Raw genomic sequence first — 14,512 nt, 5'->3', positions numbered from 1 at the left:
TAAACGTCGCCTAAGGGACCTAAACCTCAAGTACTCAATGCTCTTTCCGGCTAAGCTGAGGGTGGAGGTGGATGGCCGTACGCACTTCTTCGACCGGCCCGAGGCGGCTGGGGACTGGTTAGATACTTTGCCTGGAGATCGGGGTGGGGGGGGCGCGGCTGGCGGGGAGGGCCCGCCGGATCAGAATTGAGGGGTGACTGTATAGGCCTTGCTCTGGATATTGTTCCTTTACCATATATTGCTTTCGTATGTTCCCCTCCCATGGAGGTCGGGTGGGGTCTGCTGGGGGCTTCCCTCCTCCTCTGGGGGACTAGTTAGTACTTAGCTATGGGGCGACAGGCACACTGCACTTTGGGGGGGCTGTCTGGGCTCATGCAGGGGTGCAGGGTGGGGGAAGTTCTGTTGGGACCGGGGGGTGGGGGGGGTGTGTTGTTTGTTAACACCGCAAGGCAAACCCGCAACTGTTTTGTTGTTTTTAAGATGCTCGGTGGGGGGCGACCGATTGTTTTGACGTATGATGGGGGGTAGGGATTTGATTGTGTTGTCATGGAATGTTAACGGCCTGGGGGATAGGATTAAGCGTGGTGTGGTCCTGCAGTATTTAAAACGTATTTCACCAGATGTTGTCTTCCTGCAGGAGACACACCTTATAGGTAACACCTTTCATGCAATGAATCGGCGGGGATATCGTTTGGCGGCCCACTCCGGCTTCACTTCGGGCTCGCGGGGGGTGGGTATTATGGTCAAGAACTCGCTCCCGTTGGAGATTGACGAGGTGCGCCATGATGAGAGGGGACGCTACACTGTTCTGGTGGGACGAATGGAGGGTAGAGTGTTTATCTTTATATCAGTGTACGTCCCGCCTGGGTTACAAGCCACTACATTTGCGGACCTGGGGCGCCTCCTTCTGGACCTTCCGGGTGGCCTGTTGGTGGTTGGAGGGGACTTTAACGCGGTTGCCTCTGGGTCTATGGATCGCCATCCCCCTAGGGACCTCCCCCGGGCACAGGCGTGGCTGCCCGGCCTTTTAGACACGCTGGGCCTGGTGGATTGCTGGCGCTTAAAGCATCCCGTATTGCAACAGTACACCTTCCACTCGGGGGCCCATGGTAGCCTCTTGCGGCTTGATTACATCCTTGTCCCGGCGGCCCATGCAGGGAGGGTGGGGGAGGTGCGCCATTTGGCACGGGGTATCTCAGACCACTCCCCATTGTTGTTGCATTTCGATGTCTTCCCGAGGGGGGATGGCAGGGTGGCCCCGATCAATGCATGGTATTTGCGCGACCCCACCATTCGTGCCGACTTGATCAAATCCTTACAGCGCTATTTCGATGAGAATGTGGGGTCGGTCCCGTCTGCCATCTCCCTGTGGGAGGCTTTCAAGGTGGTTCTTAGAGGGGAGGCCCTCTCCTTTATTTCCAATGCCCGGCGGCGCGAGCGGGAGGAGGTGACCCGGGTTGAGGCCGAGATTGCAGAACTGGAGGGTGACCTGGGGAGCGGGGTAACAGATGCTAAGTTGCATGTTTTGCACTTAAAGCAGGCGGCCTATCGGGCCCTCGTCACGGAGGCGGCCAGGGGCCTCAGTAGAGAGCAGCAGGGGCGATTGTATGATGTGGGTGACAAGGCTGGCAAATTGATTGCGTGGTTGGACAAGAGGGAAAGAGCGAGCCGCGTGGTGCCTTTGATTGAGAGCGTGGATGGTGTGTGCGTCACTGAGCCGGAAGCCATTGTCTCCTGCTTCGCGGATTATTTCCGCGAAGTCTACTCCCCGGTTTCTCCCTGCTCGGAGGAAGATTCCCATGCCTTGCTTCGGGACATCGCACTGCCCTCCCTTACGGTGGAGGACAGGGATTCGCTGGATGCCCCGCCCACCTCGGACGAAATTGCCTCGGCTATTCGCTCGGTTGCATCCGGCAAGGCCATGGGCCCCAATGGTATTCCCATTGAGCTATACAAGCTACGCCCGGATGTGTTGGCGCCCCACCTGCGCGCGATGTTCCTTGCGGCCCACTCGCAGGGCTCCCTCCCGCCGGACCAGCGTCTGGCTACAATTGTGGTGATCCATAAGGAGGGGAAGCCCCGTGAGCGGGTCACATCTTATAGGCCGATTTCGCTTCTGAACGCGGAGCCCAAAATCCTCGCCAAGGTGTTGGCCAACCGGTTGGTTGGCGTGGTGGGCGATTTGGTCCACCAAGACCAATCGGGCTTTATACCACATCGCAACACGGCGCTTAATCTGCGGCGCTTACACGGGGTGCTCGCACGTGTCCCGTTTGTGCGGGAGCCGGCCATCTTGGCGTCCTTGGACGCCACTATGGCGTTTGATACGCTCGAATGGCCATATATTTGGGCGATGCTGGCGAAGTTTGGGTTCGGCCCGGGTTTCGTCAGCTGGGTCAAATTGCTATATTCGGGCCCGTTGGCGCAGGTGGTGGTGAATGGGCGAGTATCTGCCCCATTTGCGCTGGGGCGGGGCACGCGACAGGGTTGTCCCCTGTCGCCTCTCCTGTTCGCCCTGGCCATGGAGCCCCTGGCGGAGTGGCTGCGGTGGCACCCTTCTATCCGTGGTCTCCGCTGGACCCCCGAGCATGAGGACCGCGTGTCCCTCTATGCTGACGATATCCTTTTGTATCTCACCTCCCCGCGCAAGTCACTGATCGTCCTGGTTGATGTTTTGCGCTCCTTCGGTCGCAACTCAGGTCTGGTCATCAACTGGGCGAAATCCTGTGTCTATGTGCTCTCCGGGGAGGCCCCGGTCCTGCCACGGGACTGTCCGATCCAGATTGCCTCCCAGGGTTTCCGGTACCTGGGTATATATATCACTCTTGACCCGGAGGCCCGCTATGAGCGGAACTTGTTGCCCCCCCTCCAGCGTCTGAGGGAGGACGTGGTGCGCTGGCGGCGTCTGCCGCTCTCGCCGCTCGGCCGAGCGGCCTTATTTAAAATGATGTCCCTGCCGCGCTTCCTCTACGCCCTCCAGAATACCATGGACTTGGTCCCGGCACGCTACTTTCGCGAGGTGGAGGGCCTCCAGCGGCGCCTGTTCTGGGACGGGAGGCCGCGTATTGCTCTGGCTAAATTGACGCTCCCGTGGTACGATGGAGGGGTCGCCCTCCCGGACATCAAACGGTATTACTGGGCCTCCCGCCTTGAACCCGGCATTTGAGATGGACAGGACGCTTCTGCCCGGTGGCGATTATAATCGAGCGCTCTACTCTGGCGCGCCCGACTCCCGTTTGACGGGACCGACGCGTGTCATGGTGCGTGTCTGGCACGCGGCTAATGCAGCTATGGGGTGGAAGGACCGTTTGACCCGAGCGTCTCCGCTGTATGCGTCTGAGAGGTTGGGCTCCCTGTGGACGTCGAAGGGCTTCGAAAAGTGGGACACGATCGGAATCAGCACGGTGGGAGATCTCTGGACGAGGGGGGGATTCAAAACTTTTGAGACGCTGCAGGCGGAGTTTCAGCTGCAGGGCAGTGAGTACTTTCGGTACCTACAGGTCCGCCATGCGCTGGGCTCCGTCTTCCCGGATGTTGCATCCATTCCGGAGTCTTCCCCCCTGGAGGACAGAGTGCTAGATGGCCATGTCCCGGACAGCACGATCTCCCTCATATACAAAAAATTGATTAACGATAGATCGTGTCTGCTGACTAGTCTCCGCGAGGCTTGGGTTGCCGACGGGCTGGAGCTGGACGACGAGGATTGGATTTCCGCGGTGGCCTCTCCGAAGGAGGTGGCCATCCCGGCTCGCCTTCGTTTCGTCCAGCTCAAGATCCTTCACCGGGTCTATGTGACGGGGCCAAGGCTTTTACGTATGGGTTTTGCCGGTGATGGAATGTGTAAGCGTGGCTGTGGTGCGTTGGCGACTTTCATGCATATACTGTGGGAGTGCCCGAAGGTGGAGCGATTCTGGCGTGGTGTGCATGAGGTTCTACGAATGGTTACGCGTGTCGCGCTGCTGCCTGAAGCGAGGAGATGCTTGCTGAATGTCTGGGAACCAAATGACTACTCGGTCCCGCAGGCGCGGTGGGTGACTCTGGGATACATGATAGCCAAGCGTGACATTGCCCAATTGTGGGGATCCCAGAGGCCCCCTGCGGTGTCGGCCTGGAAAGAGCATATGGATTGGTGTATGTTTCGTGAAAAGGTGGTGTATGTGGCGAGGGGTAAGCCTGGGGCGTGGATGAAACTCTGGGGCCCCTGGAACGCCTACCGCGGGGGTATTTGTGAGCCGCCGCTGCTACCAGCGGCCTCGCCGGCTCCGTCTCCCTAGATGGCGCCCCTCCCTTGGCCGCGGGCGCGCGGTCCCCCAGTCCCTGATCTACTCCCGTCCCCCTCTTCAGAATTTTGCTGCTGGTTTGGATCCCCCACTTATGGAGCACGTGTTGTCACTTTGGATCGAGGGTTGCCTTGCGGTTGTGGTTTGTTTATGTTGTTTTGCATTAAGAAAATGGAACCGTACTGTGGGCATGGAGCTGTGAGGCCTGCACCATTGATCACTCCTGTCTTCCTACTGTGCACCGCTGAGAAAATTTTTTGCTGTATGTATGTAATATGCTTTTGATGCTCTAGCGGCCGGCCGTGTGGTTGTAGGCCCATACCTGTAACTTCTATAAACTGCAATAAACGGTTTCAAAAAAAAAAAAAAAAAAGATTTTTTGAAGGGTATGCTGATAAGGTAGAACCTTTGAGAAAACTACTACGTAAGGGTGAAAAGTTTGTATGGGAAAATATCTAATCTGTGCGTTTGAAGATTTTAAAAAGTCTATTTTGTGTGCTCCTACTTTATTTCCTTTTGATCCTGACAAGAAAAATGTAATAACAGTTGATGCCAGTGCTGTGGGTATTGGGGCTGTTTTTAGTCAACAGGTAAAGAGTGAAGAATAGCCTATAGCACAATCGAGAGGGAAACCCTTGCATGCGTTTGGGCAGTAGAAAAGCTTAAGACTTATTTGTGGGGTAAAGAATTTGAGATCATTACTGACCACAAACCCCTTATACACATGATGGATGGATCTAGGAGAGGCAACAATAAAGCATCTTCTAGACTTGTAAGATTAATCGCAAAGCTACAGCAGGAGTATAATTTTAAGGTGAAATACATTCCTGGAAAACTAAATTCAAGAGCAGATTTCCTCTCAAGAATGCCTATTGCCAACAGTGATGAGAAAGTTAAAGATGATGTGGAATGCGTGGTTGCCCCAATTGATAATACGATCTTAAGTCTTGGAGACATTACTGAAACCGAATGGATTGATAATCCTAAAAATGACTGTACCTTACCAAAGGTAATGGAATTTGTGATTACCAAATGGCCTCCTTTGTATAATTTAGACAATGAATTAAAATTTTATCACCATGTTTCAGATGAATTAACTGTTGTAAACGGTCTACTTATGAGAGATGACTTACTTATTCCCCCCAAATAAACTTAGGAAAAGACTCCTTTGTATTTCTCATAATGGTCATCCAGAATCAACAGCCACAAAAAGCATTCTCAAGGAATATTATTGGTGGCCAGGACTTAATTCAGACGTCACCAACCACACTGATTTTTGTGAGGAATGCTTAAGAGCAGATAAACATTGGAAAGTTAGCAAAAATTATATTTGTTTTTATTGACATTGGATATACCTAGCTGCTAGAAGGACGCACTTTCTCCCTTGCCCTGTTGTGTGTTTGCACAAGAACTTTGCTGAACTCCCTGAAAGGACTGGGAGGAGTCACAACCGGAGTGGGAGGAGCTGCCTGATCACTGACAGCCGGGAAGTGGTGCTGTAGCACCATAAAGTACACCAATGCCGCAAGACGGGCCCGTCTTAGCCTGTCATAGTTCGTCAGAAGCCGGGCTGGGCCACCCCCCTAAGGTTGAATTGACTTACATTTACTATATCTGTATTTAGGACACAGTGTTCTTTCTGTGTTTCCTAGAATATTATATAATAATGGCCAAAAGGAAGGCAGGTTCCGCATCTACTATAACCCCCGGAGCAGGAGGCCAACAATCTTTGATGTCCTATTTGACAGGGGCTATTGAGGAACAAATCAATTCTGTTGAAGAGACCCTTACGCAAGGTAGGATGAGCACGTTGACTGCAACTATTACCCGAGCTAGTTCACCTAATACATCTTTAATTACAGCATCTGAGGGGCTAGTTGGTCAAGTCGCTCAGAATGGATGTATACAGGAGACTTCAGAGCATATATATGTGGCGACTCAGAGCATGATTCTCAACCACCCTCGAAACGTTGTAAAAACCCAGGGATTAATGAGGGTTTACAAGCTTCTAATCATGCTGAAAATTTAAGTTTAAAAAAATTGTTAATTAAGAAAAAGAAAAATGCTGGCAAACAGTCAAAGACAGAAGAGGGTATGAGGTCTCTTAGCTTAGGGAGACCTACAGTGAACATGTTAATAGAGGGCCAAACTTCTGAAATTGGCAAAATTACGATAAAAAATGATGATTTATATAATTATATGGTTGGCGCTTTGGGGAAATTAACAGAAAGTGTGGAAGCTATAGAGGGATGCCTCAGAGGTGTCAATAGGGCTATCTCCAGTGAGGAGAATGTACAACCTAATATTTGTCAACCTTCTAGCTCGCACACAAAATGACATGCGGATAATTCTTCCCTCAGCACAGCTCGATTAGAAACCACGATGTTAAACTCTATGCCCAGCATGGCAAAGCCAGCCATACGTAGACCTATTACCTCCCCTAATAAGTTGCAAGTTAATAGTGACATTAATAAGTCTATAATGGATAAGAAGGGAGAAAAAACACAGAGCAGGGGATCATATAACCAGGCCCATGGAATCCACAGAGAATCTAGTTTATAACCAACTCGATCTACCACTAGCTGCTACACCATATATAGTAATACTAGCCAATGTTCCTTCCTTACATACATCAGCGTATGAACCATGGGAGGCCCTCCGGAATAAATCTCTCTCTTGGCTAGGGGAAATAACTGGTCTGACAGACACACTTTTGGCAAAGTTTAAAATGGTTAGACATTTCCTCCTTTATTGTCCCGCTGCTAAATCGCTTTGAGTTGTTAACTACACTTGAAGATATAGACTGACTGACAGTGCACAGCACACGAGAGGGGATGGCCAAATTAGTCCTGAAAAACTACTAATTCCTAGTGAAACCACACAAGACCAGATATTTGGTCAAAGGACCATCTCTAGCACTGGAAATTATCGTTATTTTTTTTTCCATCAAAATTCTGAGGTCTTGGACACTATTAAATACAATAATAATCCTGTATGGGAGATTGAATCTAGACTAAAGGACATAGTGCCAAGTACACTGGGGGCGGATACCCCCATTCCAGAATCAAATACTAAGATTCAGGGTGGTAGACAGGATGATAGAGAGTTGGTATGCAAATACTCTTTTGGAACATTGCAAGGTTGTCCACGAAAGCATCTGAGCCCCAATGGTTAATCTTTATAAATGAATACCCTAAAATCTGCCTACAAGAAACTTGGTTGGTCAAGGAAAAACATATCAACGGCTATCGAACGTTTCATAGACCAGCGGTTACTAGTGGTTATGGGCGAAATAAGGGTGGATTATTGCATCTATTTTTCTGACATTATGGGGGTGAACAAATTGAAATTCATTACCAACCCAGATTATTATCAGATCCTAGTAATGCATATGGTAGGAGGATTTTGTGCCGTGCCGTTTCATTTTTATAATAACATTCCCAAAGGGAAGACAACAAGTGTGTTAATGACCTTACACAAAGATCTGAATAAATTACAAGATGAGATGTCCGGTGATATGTGTATTATATCGGGGGGTGATTATAATAGTTTTTTGTGTCAAGATAGCCAAAAAGGTATCTGTGGTCTAGGAAAAGATAAAGAGGATGTGCCTTTCCACTTTGCACACGCTGCTAGGGGATAATTAAATGAGATTGTTTTTCAGTTTGACCTAGTTTGAGCCAATGATTTATGCATTCCTTCAGTATATTTTGAGCCTACCTTTAATGGCAGAGGTTGTAACTCTATTATTGATTTTGTTTTAGCCTCTAATAGATATGCTAGAAAGATTTGTGCTTTTAAAACTCATTGTATTGCAATGAGTGATTATTATCCAATTAGCATCGACTTTGATCTGGAGAGCCCTGTTAGAGCCAAAGGTGACATGGGTATAGAATTTAATTCCAAAATTAGCCTTGCTAGCACGAATGGGTATTCATTAAAGTGGTCAAAAGTAGACCCAATGGTTTTTATTAAGCAACTTATAAAAAGGTCCAAAGAAGACTTTGAAGTTTGTCTTACTGAGGAAAGGGTTGATGAAGATGTCCTAAATGCCTTTTGTAATATAAGTGGAGAGGTTCAGAAAATACTAACTGTGGAACAGAAACGGAGTATGCAAAAATACCAGGGCTGCTTTGATCGGGAATGTAGTAAGGCGCATACGTTTTTGAAGAAAGCACTACATAGGGCAAATAAAAATCGCGAGGAAATACAACAGTCCAAAATTATATACCGGCAAGCATTAAAAAACCGAAAGGTGCAGCTAAGAGCAGAGGCGTGGCAGGCCCTACACGATGCATGTCTCAGGAGAGACAATAATAGCTTTTGGAAAGCAGTTAAAGCGCCATTTTTTACTACAAGGGATACTGACATCACAGATATTGCCATAAGCGCGGATAAATGGGTTCAGTATTTTACCGGTCTTTACAATGATGTGCCCAAGACACAGGATCACGCAGATACAGTAATCACGGCGCTTGATGATAGTGCCCAGCCCGTAGCGTTTCCTCTAGACATTTTTTTTTCTGTGGAGGAAGTAACTAGTGCCATAAATGAGTGCGCTTCCGGCAAATCCCCTGGGTTGGATGGCGTTCCTGTGGATGTGTACGAAACTAACATTGAGCTGTGGGCACCACTTTTAACTAATGTCATAATCCGATGCTGCCGATATGGGTTCATTCCCTCATGGTCAGATGCAATAGTGATTCCCATCTTTAAAAAGGGAGATAGAAATGAACCAATTTGCTATCGCCCAATCTCCCTGTTAGATTCCCGCCTGAAAGTGGTGGGAAGGGTAATTTTAAACACGCTACAATTATGGGCTGATGAGACAGGAGTCCTATCCAATTTTCAATATGGGTTCAGAGCAGGTCTCGGTACAATTGAGCAAGGACTGAACGTAAGCCTGATATTAAGTAAATACACCATAGCAAAGGAGGGAAAATTGTTTTTGGTATTCGGAGACCTTAGCTCTACATTTGACTGCGTAAAACACGAAAAGCTATGGAGTGTTCTTGAAGGGATGGGAGTTGACCCACCTTTACTTTTATTTATAAGGGAATTACATAGGGATGCAGGGGCAAGGGTACTGTTTGGGAAGCAGGCGGAGTGCTCAGCAAAATTACAATGAGAAAAGGAGTGAGGCAAGGCTGTGTACTTGCCCGTTTCTCTTCTCACTATACATTAACAGTCTTGGCCAATACTTGATAGAGCATCCCCAGGACTATCCAATTATTAATAACACTCCAGGCCCAATTTTACTTTATGCTGATGACCCAGTAGTAATGAAGCGGACACAAATAGGGTTGCAAAGAACGGTTACGAATGTTATTTTTATGCAAGAAAGGGGTCTAAATGTGAATATCAGTAAGACTTACACAATGAAAAGTGGGAAAAAGATGACAAAAAAAGTAATATTTTTATTAATGATAAAAAAAATGAATGTACTAATAAATTATCCTATTTGGGGATTACTTTTGACCGTACGGGGTCTTAAAATTACTGTTATCTAGAGCCATAGGTGCGGTCATCAATTTCTCTAGAAAACTAGGTTGCAGACCTAACTCTGAGTTATTAGCTATCTACAAATCAAAATGCCTTTCACAGTTGTGTATGGGGCAGGCATATGGGGATTTGTGGAGGTACAAAACCTACAACGCTGTGAAAATGCATTTATGCGTTATCTGTTGGCAGTACCAAATTCAACCGCAAACTTTATCTGCCACTATGAACTTGGTTTGCCTTTTATTACTGATATGATAAAAATGAGCCCTTTTTTACTCTGGCATAAGGTTTGGGTATCAAATTAAACCAGTTTTAATTGTGATGTAATCACGGATTGTTTAAAACTAGATAGGGCCATTACCATACCCTGGCTTGGCTATATTAAAGAAATGGCTAACGAAATTGGCCACCCTGAATATTATGAGGCACCGAAGAGTATGGTATCTATTTCAAGAAAGGCACTAAAAATAGAGTGTCTGATCTATTTAGAGAACAAGAGATGGCACAAAGAAAGAGGAAAAATAACTGTTATGGATAACCAAATGATGCTAACTTGTTCATGTATTCAGCCCTACTTGATACAGGTACAGGGAAGCTTTGACCTTATGCTTTTAACTCGCTCTTGGGATATTACATAGAATGATTACTTTTCCAGAAGTTAATGATTGGTCACGAAATTTACTTCCCTGTCCGTGCGATGATATCTCAAAAATCGAATAAAGCTATTTTTGAATTTGAATTTGATATGCAATTAATTTAAATACCCAAGGGCCCTTGGTCAAAAGTTGCTATTGATTTTTCAGGACCGTTCAAATGTATGGAAGACAACTGTAAATTTATTGTAGTGTTATCTGATTATTACTCCAAGTGGATTCACTATAAGTTTGTACCTAATATAACTACTGATATTGTATTTGAGTGCTTGAACGAAATTTTCCCCATTGAAGGTCAACCTACAATTCTAGTCTCAGATAATGGTACCCGATTGGTCTCGTTAAAAATGTGCAATTTTTTAAAGGTGTTAGGCATTAAACAAGAAAAAATACCATTGTACAGCCCAACTTCCAACACTCAAGTTGAGCGTGTAAATAGATTCCTAAAAGAAGGTGTTCAACTAGCCATTGCGTCACATTTACCTGTTCAAAAATATATTCAAGAATTTTTTTTTAGTTATAACAACACAGTGAATATAATCACTAGACAGACACCATTTTTCCTCATGAGAGGGAGGAAAAGTAATACCATGTTGACACCTAAGTTTACTAATTGGTATCAAGAAAATACTGATAGCACCAGAACTGATGATTCTAAATTGAACGTGCATCAGAAAATTGTTGATAAACAAGTCTTGACTAAGGCTTATCATGATGTCGCAAACAAAACTAAACATAAGATTTTCAAAATAGGTGATTTTGTCATTATCAAAAAACCTATTAAAGTGCAGAAAGGTGAGTCTTCTTTCACCAGACCAAACAAAATTGAGAATGTGTCAAAAGGTTCAGTTTACCTTGGTGCTAAGGGTTGGTGGAGTAAGAGTGATGTAGGTCTCAAGGCAGGTCAAGAAAGAATTCTTCTTAAGAATTTGAAAAATGATGATTTCATTGCTGGGTTTGATTTCTCTAACACATTTGAAAGAGATGTAATTTCACCCACATCTCATTCTGCTACGTTTTCAGAAGACGTTGAAAACTGTATCAATGCTAGTAAACATGATATTTCTTCCAGTACTCTGAGTCCTCCCCAATTTCCCATCTCCATTGATGAACTAAATCCAAATGTTTTCAGTGACTGTGATTTACCTTGTACATCTAGTAAAATGAATGTACCAGGTAGAAGAATGATCAAACAACCCAAACACTTTGATGATTTTATATTGTATTAACTTTATTGTTGTTACTTTTGTAAGAATTGAGATGTTGTGCTTCTTATCCTCTACTTATCTTTGTTTCCTTCACTCTATCCTCATTCCTCTCCTTTTAACCTCCTGTCCTATCATTTTCCTTCCTCACTATGATGTATCATTCCAACCTTTGACTCCTACTTGAACTGTACCTCTTGTTCCACCTGCGTGTGGGCCTTAATATTTACTTTAACTAAATAAATTACCCATCTTCAAATACATTCGACTTCGTGTCTCAACAGCTTTCTAATGCAGCCCTGCTTACAGCTCATGTGGTCAGCGTCAATCGAGTGAGTATGCGAGTCACTCATCTGATTATAATCAATTATGAACGCCTTCCAGACTGCTTGATCTATTTTCCGCAATTTTGGCTACAGTCTGATAAATGAGTTAACAATTATTTCATATGCTTTGAAGCAGTTAACTTAGCCTTTCTTGTTGCTCAAATTGGTGTTATTTCTGATATTTATGTTTCCCTCCTCTTCATTGCTTTATTTTGCTCGTGAGCAAGTGTCACTCATAGTCGCTGAAATGTCATTCATAATTACACAGTATTTATGACAAAATGTCACACATAGCAATCTGAAACCATGCAGCTATGGGCATATCCTTACGCTGATAATATATAGATCTATCATTTCAATAGGAATGCTCAATATGTTTTGTTTCTTTTATGTAATTGCATATTAGACCCTTTGTAATGTAGCCAACTTTAATGCATTGACGGGACACTCATTTTTACAAGCCCTTTTATGGCTCGTTTACCCTAACTTTCGCGTCCGATACTTAGCTTGCCCCAATACATAGGTATACTCCATCTCATTCTCTTACACCCGCTCAAACTCGAGCACCCAACTTACTTCTTTAAGGTATGGGTGTTTCCGAATTGGCCACTTTGATCCCACCCCACAGACGATGTCGGAAGTCACGTGCGGGCCTCAATTAAACCGGTCATCTCTGATCTTCCGCTCACGTGGGTTGCTCAAACATACCCCTTCTGAGATGCCGTGAATTTCTGGATTTCATGGTGGCCATCTTAGTAGAGTGTCACCCATCTAAAATAAATGGGCTAACAACAAAACATGGGAATGTTTAAATCTCGGGCCCGGGATTACCCCCTCAAACGCAGGAGAGCATTCTTGATATTTTATTTATATTTACCGTAAGGAAGTTTAAAGATAATCAATTACCTTGGATGATTCAGATGGTGCCAGGAGATGGAATCATGGAGTCCCTTTTCACTGTTCTTCTGGAGTCTATGTACCCATCTTTGTTCCCGTAGGAGCAACACTCCCGTGTTGTTTCTTGTAGTTGGGGGAACGTATGGTTTATCTATCCATAACCACTTCAGATCTTTTTCAGGGTGACTCGTTTCTACAAAATCTGTTCTTTGTCATAGCACCAAGACACCTAATTAGGATTAATTTGAGCTTTACATACAGGCATGTTATGTTAGGTTGTGTTGTGCTGCGTTACATGACTTTGCGTTGTGTTATATTATCCTATGTTCTTTAAAAATGGGAGAGTGTTTGCTTTTATAACCAGAGATAAGAAAGCAACACAAACAATCTCACAGATTATGGCGGACAACGAACAATTTGCCAAGATTAAGGACCTATCATTGGATACATCTGATAGTATTTCGAAGAACATAAAAACAATTAAAATAATGTAATAGAAGAATATTTGATATTGATTCTGCTGAAAATCCCCAAAGAGGAAAGTAGTCTCTCCAGCCTCTCACTCGTCTTTTAAAATGATGTCCTCATAAGACTTTTTTGGGGCACCAGAAATGTAATCCCAGAACAGAAATTAAAAGCTGTTGCTTTCTAACTGGGGCCTTGGTACCCACTACTCTATATTATTTCTAACTCCACTTGGCTCCCCTCAGATCAGTTCTGCATACAATGCATTTCCTGCCACAGAAAATTTGACCATATTAACCCCATTCTCTAAACCCTTTAACGGCATCCCATTGAAGCCAAAGTGCAGTTGAATCTGCTTGCATAACTCACAAAGCCCTACATGACTCTTCTTACTGATACGGAAAATCTCTGGCATTCAACGCCTTCTTGTGGAGCCTCCCATATTGAAACAAGAGCATCATCTACTCTGGACGTGCAACATTGATTTGGAGCTCCTTTCCTCCAGCCCTTCATGTGACCTGCAGCCTTGCAACTTTTAAAAACAAGCATTGGCATAGCAAATAGGTCTCGCCTTTGGGACCTTATAAGTGTTTAGCCATGCAACAGTTGCATAACTAATGCTTATAAGGTCCCAAAAGCGAGACCTATTGGCTATGCCAAGCGGCCATGCAGCCGGGAAAGTGAAAGTGATCGCGATCAAACATCAATGCGGCGGCGGCGAAAGTGAAAGTAAAAGTAATCGCGGTCAAGCGCTGCGCGCGCGCCCACGCACATGCACTGTAGCTCTAGGCTGGCCTGGTAGCACTTTTTGGAGCCCTCTCAATAAGTCTCGCCAGACCAGTGCATGCACTGGGTCAGGCAAGACCTAATAAGAAACAAGCATTGAAAACGTGCGTCATCGCGATCGCTCTGAAAGCGAAAGTGCTCGCGATCGCGATGACGCACGAGTTTTCAAAGTGCTGCTGAAGGCATGCGGTTCGTGCGTGCATGGTCGCATGAACGCAAGCGCTAGGCCAGCCAGCAGCACTTTGAAAACTCACCTCCAAAATGTCTCTCCGAGCCAGCGCATGCGCTGAGCTCAGCGAGACCTTAAGGACTCAAAATCTTTATTTTCTAAAACTATGCGCACCTCAACCCTTTAGCCCTTTTTTTTTTTTTTTTTTTTATTGATCAGGAAAATAACA

At 45.5% G+C, this 14,512-nt stretch overlaps 1 protein-coding gene across 1 annotated transcript in view; it reads right to left on the bottom strand.

The window, feature by feature from the left end:
* LOC146861630 (uncharacterized) overlaps positions 1 to 12,633 on the bottom strand; it is a 337,542-nt gene extending 324,909 nt beyond the window's left edge. The window contains exon 1 of the mRNA XM_085646461.1: positions 12,543 to 12,633. The gene's annotated coding sequence lies outside the window, so the exon portion shown is untranslated. The remainder of the gene's footprint in view (positions 1 to 12,542) is intronic.
* Between the last annotated feature and the right edge of the window lie 1,879 nt (positions 12,634 to 14,512).

Source organism: Triturus cristatus, chromosome 3_1, assembly GCF_964204655.1.
Source record: "Triturus cristatus chromosome 3_1, aTriCri1.1, whole genome shotgun sequence".
In the NCBI taxonomy this organism is placed as follows: Eukaryota; Metazoa; Chordata; class Amphibia; order Caudata; family Salamandridae; genus Triturus; species Triturus cristatus.
Note: the sequence above shows the minus strand (reverse complement) of the source record. Positions and strands in the feature narration are given on the sequence as shown.